The following is a 15,600-nucleotide window of genomic DNA, read 5'->3' on the forward strand; positions in this document are numbered from 1 at the left end:
GAGCCGCGCTGCATGTAGACGCCTTTGAAGTACGGCGAACTCGGCCTTGATGCGGTCCCAGTACATCTCGAAGCTCTGGTTCGTGCCGATGGTCGGGTCGAGGCAGACGACTTTCCATGCTTCGGCGAGGCATTCCTCCTCCTTAGATGTCCACTTGATGCGCGCTTTGCCTGTCCTAGCCGCCCGCTTCTTCTTCTGGCGCCCCTTCGTCGGATCAGGAGCTGGCTCCTCCTCGTCCTCGTCCTCGTCCTCGTCCTCCTCCTCGGGTTCCTGCACTTCGTGCGCGTCCTTGCCGTAGACGTAGCCGAGCTCGGCCTCCATGTCGCCGCTGAGATCCACTATCTCGTCCTGGGTGGCGAACCCGGGAGACGCGGTGGCCGCGGTCGATCCTGTCACGATGATGTCGTCCATGTCGGCTCCTGTGTCATCCGTGTCGCCGAGATGCGAGAAGGGCAGCGGCCCATGGCGGAGGTGGGGCGTCGGTGGGGACGCATAGGCGGCGGGCGGCGAGTAGTTGTATGGAGGGTACTGCACGCCGACGAAGGCGGGTGAGGGTGTGCGCGTCGCGGGATGGCCATGGGGGAAGGTCACGTTTGGGTTGAACCCCCCGTGCGCGTCGCCGTCGGCGTAGCCGGGCGACAACGATCCCCATGGAGATCCGACGCCTTGCTGTCCCCAGGGCGCGTACTGGGCGTGGCTGACGACGGGTGGATTCATCATCCCCGCGTGGTCGACCGATGAGGAAGACGCCGCCGCACGCGCCACGTTGTCGCGGGCCTTCTTGGCAATGGACCTGTTCCGCCGGTCGGTGGTGACTGCGTCGCGTCGCTGAACTTCCACCCTCCACTCGGTGTTCGACATGCCCGGTGGCTTCGATGGCGGCGCCCTTGGCTTACTCTGCTTCGGCTGGGCCACGGTGCCAGTCGTGGTTGCCGCCGCGAGCGGCATGGCGTACTTCTTCGGCGGCATGACGGCGACTGGAAGGCGAGCTGGAGGGGGTTTGGCGGGAGAAAGGGAGGGAATGGTGGGAGGAAGGCGAGCGAGCGGAGGAGATGCGAGGGAAAAGCGTCAAGAAGCGGCGGGAAAAGGCCCTCGGGTCGCCGCCAGGGCGGGCCCACGCGCCTTTTTCGCTTGTGCCGGCTCCCCAAACGCCCCCCAGGGCGCCGGGTTCGGCCTGGGTCCGCCGGCACCAGTTTTGGCCTGAGCCGGCGAAAAACGGGCTTCTGGGGGCGCGACTGGGCCTTTTTTTGACGCCGGCGCGGCAAAATCGTCTGGGGAGGGCCTGTTGGGGGCGCGGCTGGAGATGCCCTAAGAGGCAAGGATGACCGGAAAAAAAAAAGATGATTGCAAGCACGAGCAGGTGGTTTGTTAGCTCGAGTGAAAACTTCACGGCTGCATGTGGCGAACAAAATGTATTTGTTCCCTTCGGATTGTAATAATCTGCATCGATCAACACTGGATTTTGTTTCTTCTCTATGGTTTGTAATAACGTGGAGTGGTGAACATTGTGTTCATCTATTCCCTATGGTATGGCCGTGTGCATCATGGTGATGCAGAGGCCGAGCATAACCCCGTATTATTTTTAAAGTCTATTCCCTACGGTTTGTAACATTACGGAATGATGAACACACAATGGATGGGTTCAACTGCTTTTACAACTGGAAACCAAGTCGTCCACGTATGATTGTGCTCCGTATAGTTGGTTGTCTATATCTTGTTTACTGCTGCATTCTGCTGTACTATTTGTGCCTACATATGCATCCTCAGTATTAGTACGAAATCCTCAGTATTAGTACGGATGCTAGACTTGTGTAAATCTCTGAATAATCTGGAACGGTGTCAGTCTGCCACAATGATGGATCAACCTGAGATGGTATCCTAAACTCCACTAGTTGCACTGCAGAAAGAATAACCTGCCACAATGATGGATCAACCACCGCACTGATTGCATAAAGAAGTGCAAGTTAGGTTGTCTATTTCATAGCAGTTGGGAAGAGTAAGGTAATGGAGAAAATTAATAGTGGATCGAGCTTGCCGATCTCGCACGCTTTGCACTCTCATCGGGAAGCCTATTTTATAACTGTACATCATTGAATGAAATTAATTCGATGGTTAGCTGGGTTTATGTTCCATTTTTTCCCGATAGAATCAGATGAAGCTTAGGATGGTGTTGCTTTGAATTTTTCTGGATTATTTGTTGTTCAGTTTAGTTTCAGGTTTCACATAACAGAGCAATTGATGAGTAGCACACATGAGTGTTTGGTTCTATACTGCCAGATAGACTCACCCCAGGAGCTATACACATACAAGTGCAAGCTAGCCTAGGGAAGGTAGGGAGTAGCACACATGCAGCTTGATTGATTTGTGGCAGCAGGCGATCGTTCGTAGTCCCACGCATGAGCTACATGTGGAGCTAGCTCGTAGATAGTTTCGATCGATTTACTTCGGAGCTCTCGACGGAACTACTGTGTAACTTAGCGAACGAAACATCGGAAAACTTTTTGATGGCCAAAGGCTTGTATCGAGCCTTTGTATTACTAGCTCCACCCGCAATTAACTGACACTGAAATGAGTGTATCTAGATGCGGAGATACATTCATTTAACTGTCGCTGAAGTGAGTGTACCTTGATGCATAGATAGACGCATTTAACTGTCGCTGAAATGAGCAAGGTACACTCATTTCTGTGACAGTTATTTTTGAAGCCTCCCACGTAGAACAAGGGAATTTTTACGGTACATCATACTACTCAATGTAACGAGTGGTATTAAGTTAATCCGATGGTCAGCATAAGTCTGTCAGATTTTGGCGTAAGGACATGTTGGTAATTTCCTATTAGTAATTCTATGTTTGGACTAATTAATTAGACTAACCGACGCCGATGACGCTGCAAGCGTCCGTCTCTAATCTCTGCCATCCTGACGCTACCAATAATGAGCAGAGCAATCTGCTGGTCGTCGGCCCATGATATCGGCCATCCCGACGTAGGCTGCAGGCTGCAACACTTAGGAGCTCCACCATCCCGACGCCGCCTGCACTCCTCCCCGCTCATGCACCGCACAATGAGGTAGCTATCCTATCACAAATCAACCATAGAAATGTAGCAATGGTTGTTGCCTTGAAACTGAAGTCCCAATGCTGCCTTTACGAGTATCTTCATATCGGACCGAAATCATTGTCCTGGAATGATAGGTTGAGGATTGCCACTGAGGTAGCAAAATATCTCGCATATCTTCACTCAGATGCATCAATACCTATTGTTCATAGAGATGTCAAGTCTGCTAACATACTTTTGGATGATACCTTGACAGCAAAGGTAGCTGATTTTGGAGCTTCACGGTACATTCCGATGGATATATCCGGGGTTATGACAATGGCCCAAGGTACAAGAGGATATTGGGATCCTATGTATTTTTACACAGGACGGCTAACTGAGAAAAGTGATGTTTACAGTTTTAGGGTCGTCCTTGTGGAACTACTAACCAGGAAGAAACCATTTTTGTATTTGTCCTCAAATGATGAGAGCCTTGTTGCACATTTTTTTACCTTGTTTGAAAAAGGACAATTATTGGAAATATTAGATCCACAAGTTATTGAAGAAGGAGGCAAAAAAGTCGAAGAAGTGGCTAATATCGCAGTTGCATGCGTCAAATTAAGAGGAGATGATCGTCCTACCATGAGACAAGTGGAGTTGACACTCAAAGGCGCACATGAGTTTACGAAGCAAAGTTCAGATAATGTAAATCCATCTACAAAAGGTGAAATAAACACCAAGGGGTCGACCAGACAATACAGTATGGAACATGAGTTCAACTTATCTGCAGAGTACCCTCGGTAGTTTCACTTACATGTAACTAAGGTGGACACATTTAAATTTGTATTAGTGATTTCATTGCATTAAGTTGGCTTAAACAGAGTATGCTGTGGTGAGAGCACTGTTCAGGAGTAGTGGAGCAGTGGTGGTCCCTCAGCAGTGGAGGGGCAGCCAAGGGCTAAGAGGCAAGGATGACCGCAGACACGGGCAGGTGGTTTGTTAGCTCGAGTGAAAACTTCACGGTTGCATGTGGTGAACAAAATGCATTTGTTTCCTTTGGATTGTAATAATGTGCATCGATCTGCACCGGATTCTGTTTCTTCTCTATGGTTTGTAATAACGTGGAGTGGTGAACATTGTGTTCATCTATACCCTATGGTGTGGCCGTGTGCATCATGGTGATGCGGAGGCCGAGCATAACCCCATTTTTTTAAAGTCTATTCCCTATGGTTTAGAACGTTACGGAATGATGAACTCACAATGGATGGGATTCAGCTGCTTTCCAACTGGAAACCCAGTCGTCCATGTATGATTGAACTCCATATAGTTGGTTGTCTATATCTTGTTTACTACTGCATTCTGCTGTACTATTTGTGCGTACATATGCATCCTCAGTATTAGTACGGATGCTAGACTTGTGTAAATCTGTGAATAATCTGGAACGGTGTCAATCTTCCACAATGATGGATCAACCTGAGCTGGTATCCTATACTCCACTAGTTGCACTGCAGAAAGAATGACCTGCCACAATGATGGATCAACCACCGCACTGATTGCATAAAGAAGTGCAAGTTAGGTTGTCTCTTTCATATTAGTTGGGAAGAGTAAGGTAATGCAGAAAATTAATAGTGGATCGAGCTTTCCGATCTCGCACGCTTTGCACCGGCCTTGCGGAGTTGATTCACAGGAGCAGCAATAATCATCTAGTGGAGTAGTACAACAATTGATGGCCTCTGCCTCCGATCGTCTTCGTGCCCTCAAGGCCTTCGACGACACCAAGGCCGGTGTCAAAGGCCTCGTCGATGTAGGCGTCACCACCATCCCCTCCATCTTCCACCACCCCTTCCCGCACCTCCAAGAGCACACAGATCACCACTTCACCATCCCAGTCATCGACCTCGCGCCTACCACGGGTGGTACTACTACCACACCATGCATCCAAGCGAGCTGAGCTGGTTGCAGCAGTGAAGGCAGCCGCGGAGACGGTGGGCTTCTTCCAGGTGGTTAACCATGGCGTGCCCAAGGCGGTCATGTCGGAGATGCTCCCGGCGGTGCGGTGCCCAAGGAGCATTGCACCCAAGTATGTGAGGATGATGCAGCAGCTGGGACGCACCCTGCTTGAGCTGCTGTCTAAGGCGCTGGGCCTTCGGAGTGGCCACTTGGAGGAGGACGCCGCATGCCTGGAGAGGCTCGCCGGCCACTACTACCCGCCCTGCCCAGAGCCGCACCTGACACTGGGCACCACGCGCCACTCCGACCGTTGCTTCCTCGCCGTGCTTCTCCAGGACGCTTTCGGCGGTCTCCAGGTCCTTCTCGAGGAAGATTGCGACGCCAGCAACAACAACAATAAGTCATCGGCTGTGTGGGTGGACGTACCGACGGTGGAAGGTGCGCTGGTGGTGAACATCGGCGACTTCCTGCAGATCGTCTCCAACGACAGGTTCAAGAGCGTGGAGCACCGTGTGGTGTCCCAGAGCGCCGAAGGCAGGACGCAGCCACGTCCACGAGAGTGCTAGCACCAATCCTCGCCGATGGCGGAGCTGGTCCGGCACAACAGGGCCAAGGGCCTCGACGGTAGCTCTGCGCTGCAGCATTTGAGGCTCTAAATCCATCCCATCAAAACTAGCCAGCATGCATGCGATGCATGTAGTGTCAGTTGCTCAAAATTAAGTTCATGGACTGAACAACAGAGCATGCATGCATGCAGTTTCAGTACCGGGTACATATGTAGCTCTACTATGGAAGAATCTCAAAAAATGAAAATAAAATGAGTTGATTGAAGCAACCAATAATGAAAATATGACCACGATGCTTACCGCCACTGCTTAGACTACAATTCCCGGAACAATAAATAAAAATAACAGGCCAACAACTTGTAAAACATAACTACTCTCTTGCAAAACATTGCTGAAAAAATACCAAGATCTACTAGTTGATGTCACATGCCTTTACCCCCTTCAAGTTCCCCAGATCAATCATTTGCCGCAAATACCTTGCACAACTAAAATAATTCTTTCTTCACTACTTAGTCATACATGCATGCAGTTAGCAATTGGTGAACGAACCAAATGGAGATTCAACAGAGGAACCATGATTCAGACTTTTAGATATGTGCTGAAGATTATGGCGGTAACACGGCTAGATTATGGGAAGATAAATGTTTAGGGGAGACGCCACTGGCCACAAAATATCCTTCCCACAGTTTGTTGGCTGATGACATGATTATTTTTACGAACACACTTAAATACAACCTAGTACTCCCTCCGTTCTTATTTACTCCACATATTAGCTTTGTTTGAATATATATACAAAATCAAATCAATACCATCAGATTCATCATTGAATATATTCTCACCTCATATAACTTTTTATTGTGAATGTTTATATTATTTTCTAAAACTTGGTCAAACTTTATGAAGTTTGACTTTGGTCAAAGTTAATATGCGGACTAAATAAAAACGGAGGGAGCATTAAATATACTCTAAGGGTGTGTGTGTTGTGTGTTTAATGCCAGTGCTAATCAAGCGTCTTCTGTCTAATCACATGCATGTATTCATGATTCAGTCTTAGCATACCAAGTAGTTAGATAAAGATGATCTCCCAGAACTTACTTGGAGGGGCATGGCATATATAGCTTTGTCATGACATACAAGTAGTCGGATAAAGATGATCTCAAAAATTTACTTGAAGGAGTATGACATATATAGATTCCACCAATTGTAAATTGAAGCAACAACATTAAAATATACTCAAAATAAATAAGCTAATAGAAAAAGATAATTTTTGAAGTCAACCGACTACTATCGAAATGAGAAATTAAAAACACGGTGGGAAAACCGATGAAGATGATAGAGGGAAAACATGTTGCCCTAATGATTATTTGATGTAGAAAATGAAGATCCTAAGTTTCACAACTCTATAGGACTCGGCGCCCCTTTTTCACGGTCGCTGGCGAGGCGCTGATGAGTGAGCAGCAGAATCCTTAGTTACATTGCAGAGTAATCTAAAACCTTGAATCGATGGAGCTAGCTAGACGCAGTGGCACTTGCAGTAGGCAGTGCAGCAGGATGTGCAGGCACGGGAGTAGTTTTCCTTGCAGGCGGTGCACGTCCGCGACTCACCGCAGACGGCGCCGCACAAGCTGCTTTGGTTGCTGCAATTGCCTTTGCAGGTGGTTTCGCAGTCGTATGCACCCGGTGTTTGGGCATTGCACGCCCTCAAGCACCCTGACATGCACTTGCCTTGGTAGTAGGAGAGGCAGCCCGAGCATCTCGGCGTCGGGCTACAGTCGGCGCCGCATGGTCCATCACCGGCAAAGTTGGCGGCGCTGCACGTGGAGTTGCACTGCGGCTTGCAGTCCTTGCATGCCGTCATGCCCGCCGCCGGGCATCCCATCCCCAGCAGCACAAGGACAACCATCACGGCTAACACAGTAGCACTGCTACTTGGTGAAGGTGCCATTACTTACTTGCAAGGGGCAGCTTAGCTAGCTAGTATTAGTATATGGCAGAGAGCAAGAGAAGAGACGACCTCAGTGTCCATGGGATAGAGCACCTATCCTCGCTATTTATAAGACAGGGGTACGAACAGGGGTACTAGCTAAATGCAACTTGCAGCTACCCATGCATGTTACTAAAGTTGACCGGAAGAGGAGTAGCCGCTCCATTCGATACATACATACACTACCAGAAACTGAATTTTTTCTGTGAGCCCAAAACCGACAGGGAAACAGGGTTAGCCGTCAGGGATAGCTTGACAGGGAAAATAAACCAACCGACAGGAACTATATTCCTGTCGGGTTTTCACATTTCCTGACAGGTTTGGCCCTACAGGGTTATATAGTATATCCCTGTCATACATAACCGTCAGGAAAAAAAGAAACCCAATGAACAAAAAAAAATTAATGGTTTTAAAATAGCTATTCCATAACTCATAATATTTAAAACATAGAAACATCACTATCAATTGTTTCCATCAACCAGAGATACAAATTCACAAGTCTTCGGATACAGTTCCATAGAATTTACATACATGAATCGAAGGTCAATGAAAACAGAGTTGCAACATCTAAAAACACACAAGTGCATCAACTAAATATGCACTTTTGTTGCAGCTTAAGTTGCAAGCTTCTCTTCAAGGATACCCTGCAATGGACATATAATTGAACTTGTAAGAATCTGCAAGTGTCAACAGTTTGCGACAAAAAGGTAACGAGAAACAGGAACAATATCTGTAAGGTATAATAAGCATAATCTATTTGGTATCTCAGTTTCTCACAATAACATTGGCATATATACCCAACTTGTTTTTGTCTCAGCAAAGTTACCCACTTCTACACCTTATAGACTAATAATGGCGTAATTTTTTCTACCATCATATCTCAGATTTTATACAAATCATGCGACTGACAAAATCCACTTAAATGACAACCTAAGCACATGCTACTGGATTAGTTTGACAGAATTATCAGCTAACTTCCGGAGCAGATAAGTCATTAGAGACTTCTTGCAAGAAATTAAACTACCAATGTCAATACTCTTAAGTCTATCCATTTCAAATGTTCAAAAAAATGGGCAGAGTCATCATCATCTCCTTAAGAATAAAAAATCCAAAACATTATGCAATAATTTAATAATGTAACAGCATGGAAACTGTACATCATGGTGAGACAATAAAAGACCACAAAGCAATAGAAAGAGGTTGTGTTCAGACTAAACCAACATAGCAACTACTGGGTCAATAATGTTGGTCTCGTGATCTTGGGCACACTGGACATAGCATGATATGTTCTCAATAATCGCAAGAAAACTAGAAAAATAAGACCTCAATCAGGTGTTGATCAATATTTAATCTCTAGGTTCATGTGCATAGAACAACAAAATATGAAAGGAAATGGTGCCACTTCATTTGGAAGAATCTTATTCAATTTCTTGAAATTGAGTGATACCTCAACCACCTGCTTTAACCTCTATGTTACACTAATGATGTTCATTTAATTCTTCCCAAAAAACCTAACATAATGAAGGAGACTAAAATAAGAAGGCATGGACAAACAAGTTAGGGAGCAGAGTGTTACTGTACTGGATAGTAAGACAATAAAAAATAATAAGGAAATAGAATGCAACACTACTACAGAAAGGTTTGACCCAAACAGAGGATAGTTGTTACTTGATGCTTCAGTAAATTAGTACAGAAGTTCAGAACAACAATGTAAGGAGTGACATCCATTCATCTATGCAATGTACTGATAATTGTCAGAGCAATGCAATATCTACGGGTCATCGCACCCAAACACTTGCATCCAACTTGTACAACTAAGAGCTACAATCAACTAGTTCCAGCAATGTACAAATATACCATTTTAATTGATTGTGTGCAACTCGGCAAGATTGTGCACCTTCTCCAGCAGGAACAACCAATTGTGTGCTTGCACTGCAATTGTTCAATCTTCAATATAAGAAATAAAACAAAATAACACTTAAGGGAGAAGGAAGAACACGGTGAGCTCAAATATGAGGAATACACAAGAACTGTTAAGTACTAGATAATAAGACAATAGGAAATTCCAAGAAGCAAGTAGTAAAAGGAGTAACTAAATTAAGATGACATATAGTATGGCCTATGATAGGAGCCCCTGAACATATCTTTGTCATGTTAATTGTTATAACAGAGCATTCATATCTTGAGAATAGCTGCTGGTAATAAGCCTTTCCTGGTACAGTTTCATTGTCACTACTCTGAAATATAATGTCTAGGTGCATTTCAGATATTCTTGAGCAAACTGAAGATAGCATGATCTTGCAAGATAGAAAACTTGAATCGAAATTAACCAATACATGAAGTTGGAGACAGGTGGGAAATAACAGTATGCACCATACCATGTCAAGGGCAGAGGATATTCCACCTCTTTTAGTTGGATCATGAACCATAAATCGTACTCGTGATCTGGATGAACTGTAACTAGGAAAAGGATATCTCAAATGGGTGTTCATAAGTATCAAAGTGGGGAATGGTACATACTATTTGGAAGAAAAACATGAGACTATTTCTTGCCGTTGAGTGAATCTCAACTTCTTGCATTGATGAAGCTCCTCGTATTTCCAATGCAGCAGCTCAGTGCTTCCTGAATGTCAGCATATTAAAGGCAGGTAAAATAAAAATGTATGGACAAAAAAATAGAGATTGAATTATTATGGTGTTGTACAGTAAGTCAATGAAAAAATCCCACCAAAATAGAAAGAAAATTGTCATTTAGGCTGAAACAAGATTATACGCAAAATTATGGATATGTACAGTTGTATCCAACCCGTTCATACTTAAAGTTTGAGAACTAATTGAAACTCCCCAAGTATCCCACCATTCTTAGTAAAATTTCAGATCCCGTGGATACATACTGTTGCCTCCAAACCAACTGAAGTAATAATAAGGCAGCAATAAATGGTTGCAATTTCTTCAAAGAAAAAGCTGAAATCTAAAACGAGATTTGAGGTCCAAGGAGCTGCACCAGTTTTGGGGATTATTATGCATCCAAACCACAGTTCTATAGATCAGATCTGAGGCCGGATTTGGGGATTCCTAGAGCTGCACCAGATTTGGGGATCCGGAGATGCCACAAACAGGAAACATCCGAGTTTTGAGATTTAGGTCACGTACCTCCATGACGCCGGTGAACTGCTCGAGTTGGGGTGGATTCTCAACGGTGGCGTCGATGGCGGCGTGGTCGGAGCAGGGCCGTGTTGGAGGAGCAGGTCAAGCCTTGGCGTGAAAAGAGGGCTCCATGGCAGGGGCGTAGTTTCCAGATGCGCGCGGCTGAAAATTCTTCGCGGCCTAGTGTTTCGCGGGTGGGCCGAAAATTATATTCCTGTCGGTACTTACTCAGTCCACAGGAATATTAGACATATCCCTGGCCGACAGCCCAAGTGTTTTTCCTGTGGGCTAGTTGCGGGCCCGACAGGAAAATTAGTCGACCCACAGAAATATTACGGTTTCTGGTAGTGATATACAGTATGACTTGCGCTGTTAGATGTCATGTCAGTTCCTGTCTGTGTGGTAACTTGTATGCAAGTGCCATCGTACGTAAGGATGAATTAATTGAGGCGTGTCAACGCCTTGAGCTTAACGAAGCTTTGACAAGTTCATTTGGGGTCAGCGAATCTATGAACTTCCAGTCAATGCCAGATCTGACGATTTAACATCAGGAGCATCTTCAAGTTGTGGCATTTAACACGATGATTTAACATCATTAGCATAACCAAGCCCAGATGGATTGAACACGTGATGGATCCGAGGAATCTGCGCGATAGCATCGGATCCACAACACAGCTAGCTAGGTGCTCGTCAGCATCTCCCGGGAGCTCCATCCATCCTATGACGAATCACACGATTCTTAACCTGATTCTTTCTTTGATTGGCCAGTTTAGCTGGTACTTCAGTGGTGCATGCATGTGCAGTCCTGCCTAGGATCCATCACTTGGTGTACTTGGATATGAACGATCGGTTTACTGATCGATGCAACGTCAACCTGTTGGATCCCGTGAACGACTCAACACACGAGTAAATGTATCAACACCAGCCTGCCCAGCAAGTTATATATATACATGACGTACTAGAATGACATAGCAGGCATGCATGGGGCTCGACTCATCATCGTTGACGCCATCAAATACTGACGTCACATGGTGCACCCACGAAACAACAAGTGGCAAGACTTGTGGAGTAAGTCTTTTTATTTTTTGTGCCATTTGCTCCACCGACACCCCAACCTCCCTTCGGCTTGCCATGATCCACGTTAATTTGGTTTTCAACCCATTAGGCCATGTAGGACACCATACAGTGTATTACAGTCAGTTGTCCGTAACACATGTCACATAGGAAATTTTTATGATGATACTGTTAGAGTTAAGCTTGTTATTTAGTTTTCATCATATTTTGTTTCATGCATACTTTTGAGTCATGCAGGTAGTTGTAGCTGCGGCAAGCTACAACAGTATCGTCTTTAGCCGAGTCAAATGCATACATTCATGGGTTAGTTAGTAGCTGCAAGGATAAGTTGTTAGCTGACTGGAGAGATTCCAGGGTAGTTAGCTAGTTGGTACGTGCGTCAGGCCTGCCCCTGTTGTATATGTGTTGCATATATCAAGTAATGAGAGATAGAGGTCGTGAGGGATGAGGAAACAATGTAGCATGAGTGTGCATGAGTGTTGTGGTCTCACACAAATTTTCATGAAAGAAGAGAGAGATTTGTGTGAGGCAGCAAGATGAAAAAGAAGCGGCGTTGCGAGAGGAGGTGGCGCCAACAGACACATGCTCTTTATTTCCCAGAGAGCTAGCTTATGAGGTTTTTAAAGAACTCGAAATAGGCTTTCACCCCGCTTTATTATATTATAAAGCAACAACCGAATAGACTACACAACCAAATGATACGAGGTGGAGAGGTAGCCTTCTTAGAAAGCCGATCCCACAATGTTCGGATCTCGTACAATGCAAGTTACTGTGCTACCGAAAAAGGACATAGGAGGATCCGAGTACAACACCGCGCTACATGTAAACACACCTAAGCTCCACGACAACGCCCTTATGAGGGATGTCGGTGTCACGCGTCGCCGCTGTCGAGTCCCCAATGGATAAAGGTTTTCACCTGGAACCCAGACATGTAGGCGGACACCACGACGACGTCTTCAAGAAGAGAGCGTCGCCATCGTTGGCGCCAGAGCGTTCCCGGTGTCTCCCACGTGCTAGCATAAGGTCTTCAGGACAAGAATGATGAGTTCAGATCCTCGAGGAATCACAACGGAAACCGAAACTGCGCCCAAGACACCTTCCGCTATGCCTCACACCGCCCACAAGACCAAGAGACAATGCCACCACTGTCGTGATGGTGCGGGCTGAAGAGACTACCACGCAGACCAGGGCCGCCGCTTCGACATCTATGCCATGAGACATCACCAATCATCTGCTTTATAGTGCACAGGCCGCGGTTTTCAAAATCCCGGCATCTGCCCCTAGGCTAGTCTTAGCGCCGCCACAATATGGGCATCCAGGCTGAAGTCCCGTCCAGTCCTTGTGGACAAGGGGGCATGACCCAGTGGCTGCCAATGGTCATCACCGAGCCATTAATGCGGACGATGACGCCAAATCCGTGGCCGTCAGCACCGATCAGACTGTTGGCACAACGTTGCCATGACCACCACGGCCACGGTCCTCCATCGACAACATAACATGCGGACGCCCCTAATCGAACCAGAAGGTCATACGTTGGCCGGAACGGGTGCAACCTAGAGCCGTGCACCGAGTCCCACACGACCAAGCACCGGACTTCACACAAGTAGCAACGAACCGCGGGTAGGAGATCACGTCAAACTCCCGCACTAGCGGCAAGTCGGAGTTGCTGGCCTACTGCCAGCCAATGCACCCGGGAGAGGCGTACCTCGACCCATCAGATTTTGGTCTCCCATATAAAGATGGTAGGACGCCCAAGGCAGCCGGCAACCGCCGATTATAGGAAAGTGTGATGGTCTACCACTTGTTGTAAAAGTGATGGGAGGGCTCCTATGCCAGAGGGAAAAAGAACAATGTGCTTAGAAAAAGGTTATAAATGATGCTATATGGTCAGTATCCCAAATGCCAGAAGAGCTAAATTATGCAATATTTCTTAGCTATGAGGACTTCCCTCTTGTTTGAGGCAATGTTTTCTCCATTTCTCCATTAACCTAAAAAGAAGGATATGCCATCCTATGAAATTGTCGGCAAGTGGGTTAGTGAAGGCGTTGTTCATGGAAACTCAGATGGATTACTACGTGACCTTATAGAGCCAGATCCAGAGGACATTGGTCTAGATATTTCCAATATGCATGATCTTGTTCGCTCATTTGCTCAATTTTTAGCTAGAGATGACGCACTAATAATTCACAATGGAGAAAATATTAATCACAATATTAGTTTGCAAAGGTTTTTTTGGTTGTCTGTAGAAACTGAAGGATTGGAATCAAATAAATTCAAACTGAAGGATTGGGAGTTTCAAGATAGAGTTAGCAATGGCGGAGATATGTGTATAGCTGAGGGGGCTGTGCCCCCCCCCCCCCCCCCCCCCAGCCCAATACAAATTCCTGAAGGAAATTTTTTCGGGGTCATAATTAGAATAAAGTATTCTCATGAGCACCTCCAAACTGCATACTTTGCTTTTTGCCCCCCCCCCCCCCCCCCCCCCGTCCGACATTGCAGTCAAGCTCCGCCACTGAGAGTTAGATGATTCATTGGGATCCTTTTCAAGCCTACAGACGCTATATATAGAATCCTCCAATTTTGTTTCATTGGCTGAATCTCTGTATAAGCTTAAACATTTGAGGTATTTGGCGTAAAAAAATGTAGTTGTTTAAATAGACTACCCGAGAACATCCATAGGATGAAATTCCTACAACACATTAGCCTTGAAGGTTACGAGAATTCTGTGAAACTTCCCAATAACATTGTAAACTTAAGGGAACTGAGATTTCTTGACTAGTAAGCCATCAAATACTGACGTCACATGGTGCACCCACCAAACAAGTGGGTTAGTTAATGGCTGCATGGATAAGTTGTTAGCTGACTGGAGAGATTCCAGGGTAGTTAGCTAGGCGTACATGCGTGCGTTAAGTGGTGTTTAGTGGCCTACCCCTGTTGTATATATGTTGCATATACAAAAATAGGCTTTCACCATGCTTTATTATATTATAAAGCAACAACCGAATATAGTACACACTCAAAACGATACAAGGTCTAAAAATATTCACTTCCAATAAATAACAAAAAAAAATCAAAATTCACATTTTTGAAAGTAGTACAGAAAATTCAAAAAATATTTTTGTCTTTCAAAATAGCCTCGAATGTCAAAACACAAACATTTTTTAAAAAGACCAAACACAATTTTCAACACGAACAGTTGAAACAAAAATCATTTTACAAAAACACCAACTTATTTGGAATTTCAAAAGAAAATAGAAAATACAAACAAAAATTTGAGACCAATTTTTTTTATGAATTTGTGTAGAATTTCTTGGAACATAAGTACAAACAGGAATATTTTTTAAATTCCAAAAAAAAAATGAACATGAATATTTTTTAAATTCCAAAACAAACAAAATGAACAGGAATATTTTTCATTTCCCGGAACAAACTACGAACATAAGTATTTCTTAAATTCCAAAAACTGAGAAAGCGCGAACATTATTTGAAACTCTCCAAACTTTTATTGATTTTTTGAACAGGTTTGAAAAAAGGAACATTTTTTAATATACAACAAATTTTGAAAATAGGAACTTTTTTGAACCATCGAACTTTTTTCAAATCCGCCAGCCCTTCGGCCGGGCCAACAGGTGCCCAGCAGGAGCGATGTTGTCACCTAGTTGGGCCATGGCCTAAACCTGTTAAAAAATTGAATGTTTTTGGAATATCATAATAACACATTTAAGTAACTGTTTTAAGTTGATGTCATTTAAAAAATATATCATGTTCAACGGAGGGTGTGCGGGTTGGCAAGAAGGCTCCGTAAGAGAGCATGTTGTTTATCGAGATCCTTGAAATGAACTCAAC

General features: G+C 45.1%; 1 long non-coding RNA gene and 1 pseudogene across 6 annotated transcripts; one reads left to right on the forward strand and one right to left on the reverse strand.

Moving 5' to 3' along the window:
* Positions 1 to 4,670: 4,670 nt before the first annotated feature.
* LOC125550094 (1-aminocyclopropane-1-carboxylate oxidase homolog 1 pseudogene) lies at positions 4,671 to 5,818 on the forward strand (annotated as a pseudogene).
* Positions 5,819 to 7,971: 2,153 nt separating this feature from the next.
* On the reverse strand, positions 7,972 to 10,748 carry LOC125550095 (uncharacterized). 6 transcript variants are annotated; one of them, XR_015600086.1, is made up of 6 exons: positions 10,687 to 10,748; positions 10,087 to 10,156; positions 9,912 to 9,987; positions 9,391 to 9,465; positions 8,981 to 9,044; positions 7,972 to 8,177 (listed from the first exon to the last, which is right to left on the reverse strand). It is a non-coding gene; the product is annotated as an uncharacterized LOC125550095 (long non-coding RNA). The 6 variants fall into 6 exon arrangements; XR_015600085.1 differs by having other exon boundaries at positions 10,105 to 10,156; positions 10,687 to 10,742; XR_015600087.1 differs by lacking the exon at positions 9,912 to 9,987 and having other exon boundaries at positions 10,054 to 10,156.
* Between the last annotated feature and the right edge of the window lie 4,852 nt (positions 10,749 to 15,600).

The sequence above is a fragment of the Triticum urartu genome, chromosome 4A (assembly GCF_056163025.1).
Source record: "Triticum urartu cultivar PI428250 chromosome 4A, HENAU_Tu73, whole genome shotgun sequence".
Taxonomy (NCBI): domain Eukaryota; kingdom Viridiplantae; phylum Streptophyta; class Magnoliopsida; order Poales; family Poaceae; genus Triticum; species Triticum urartu.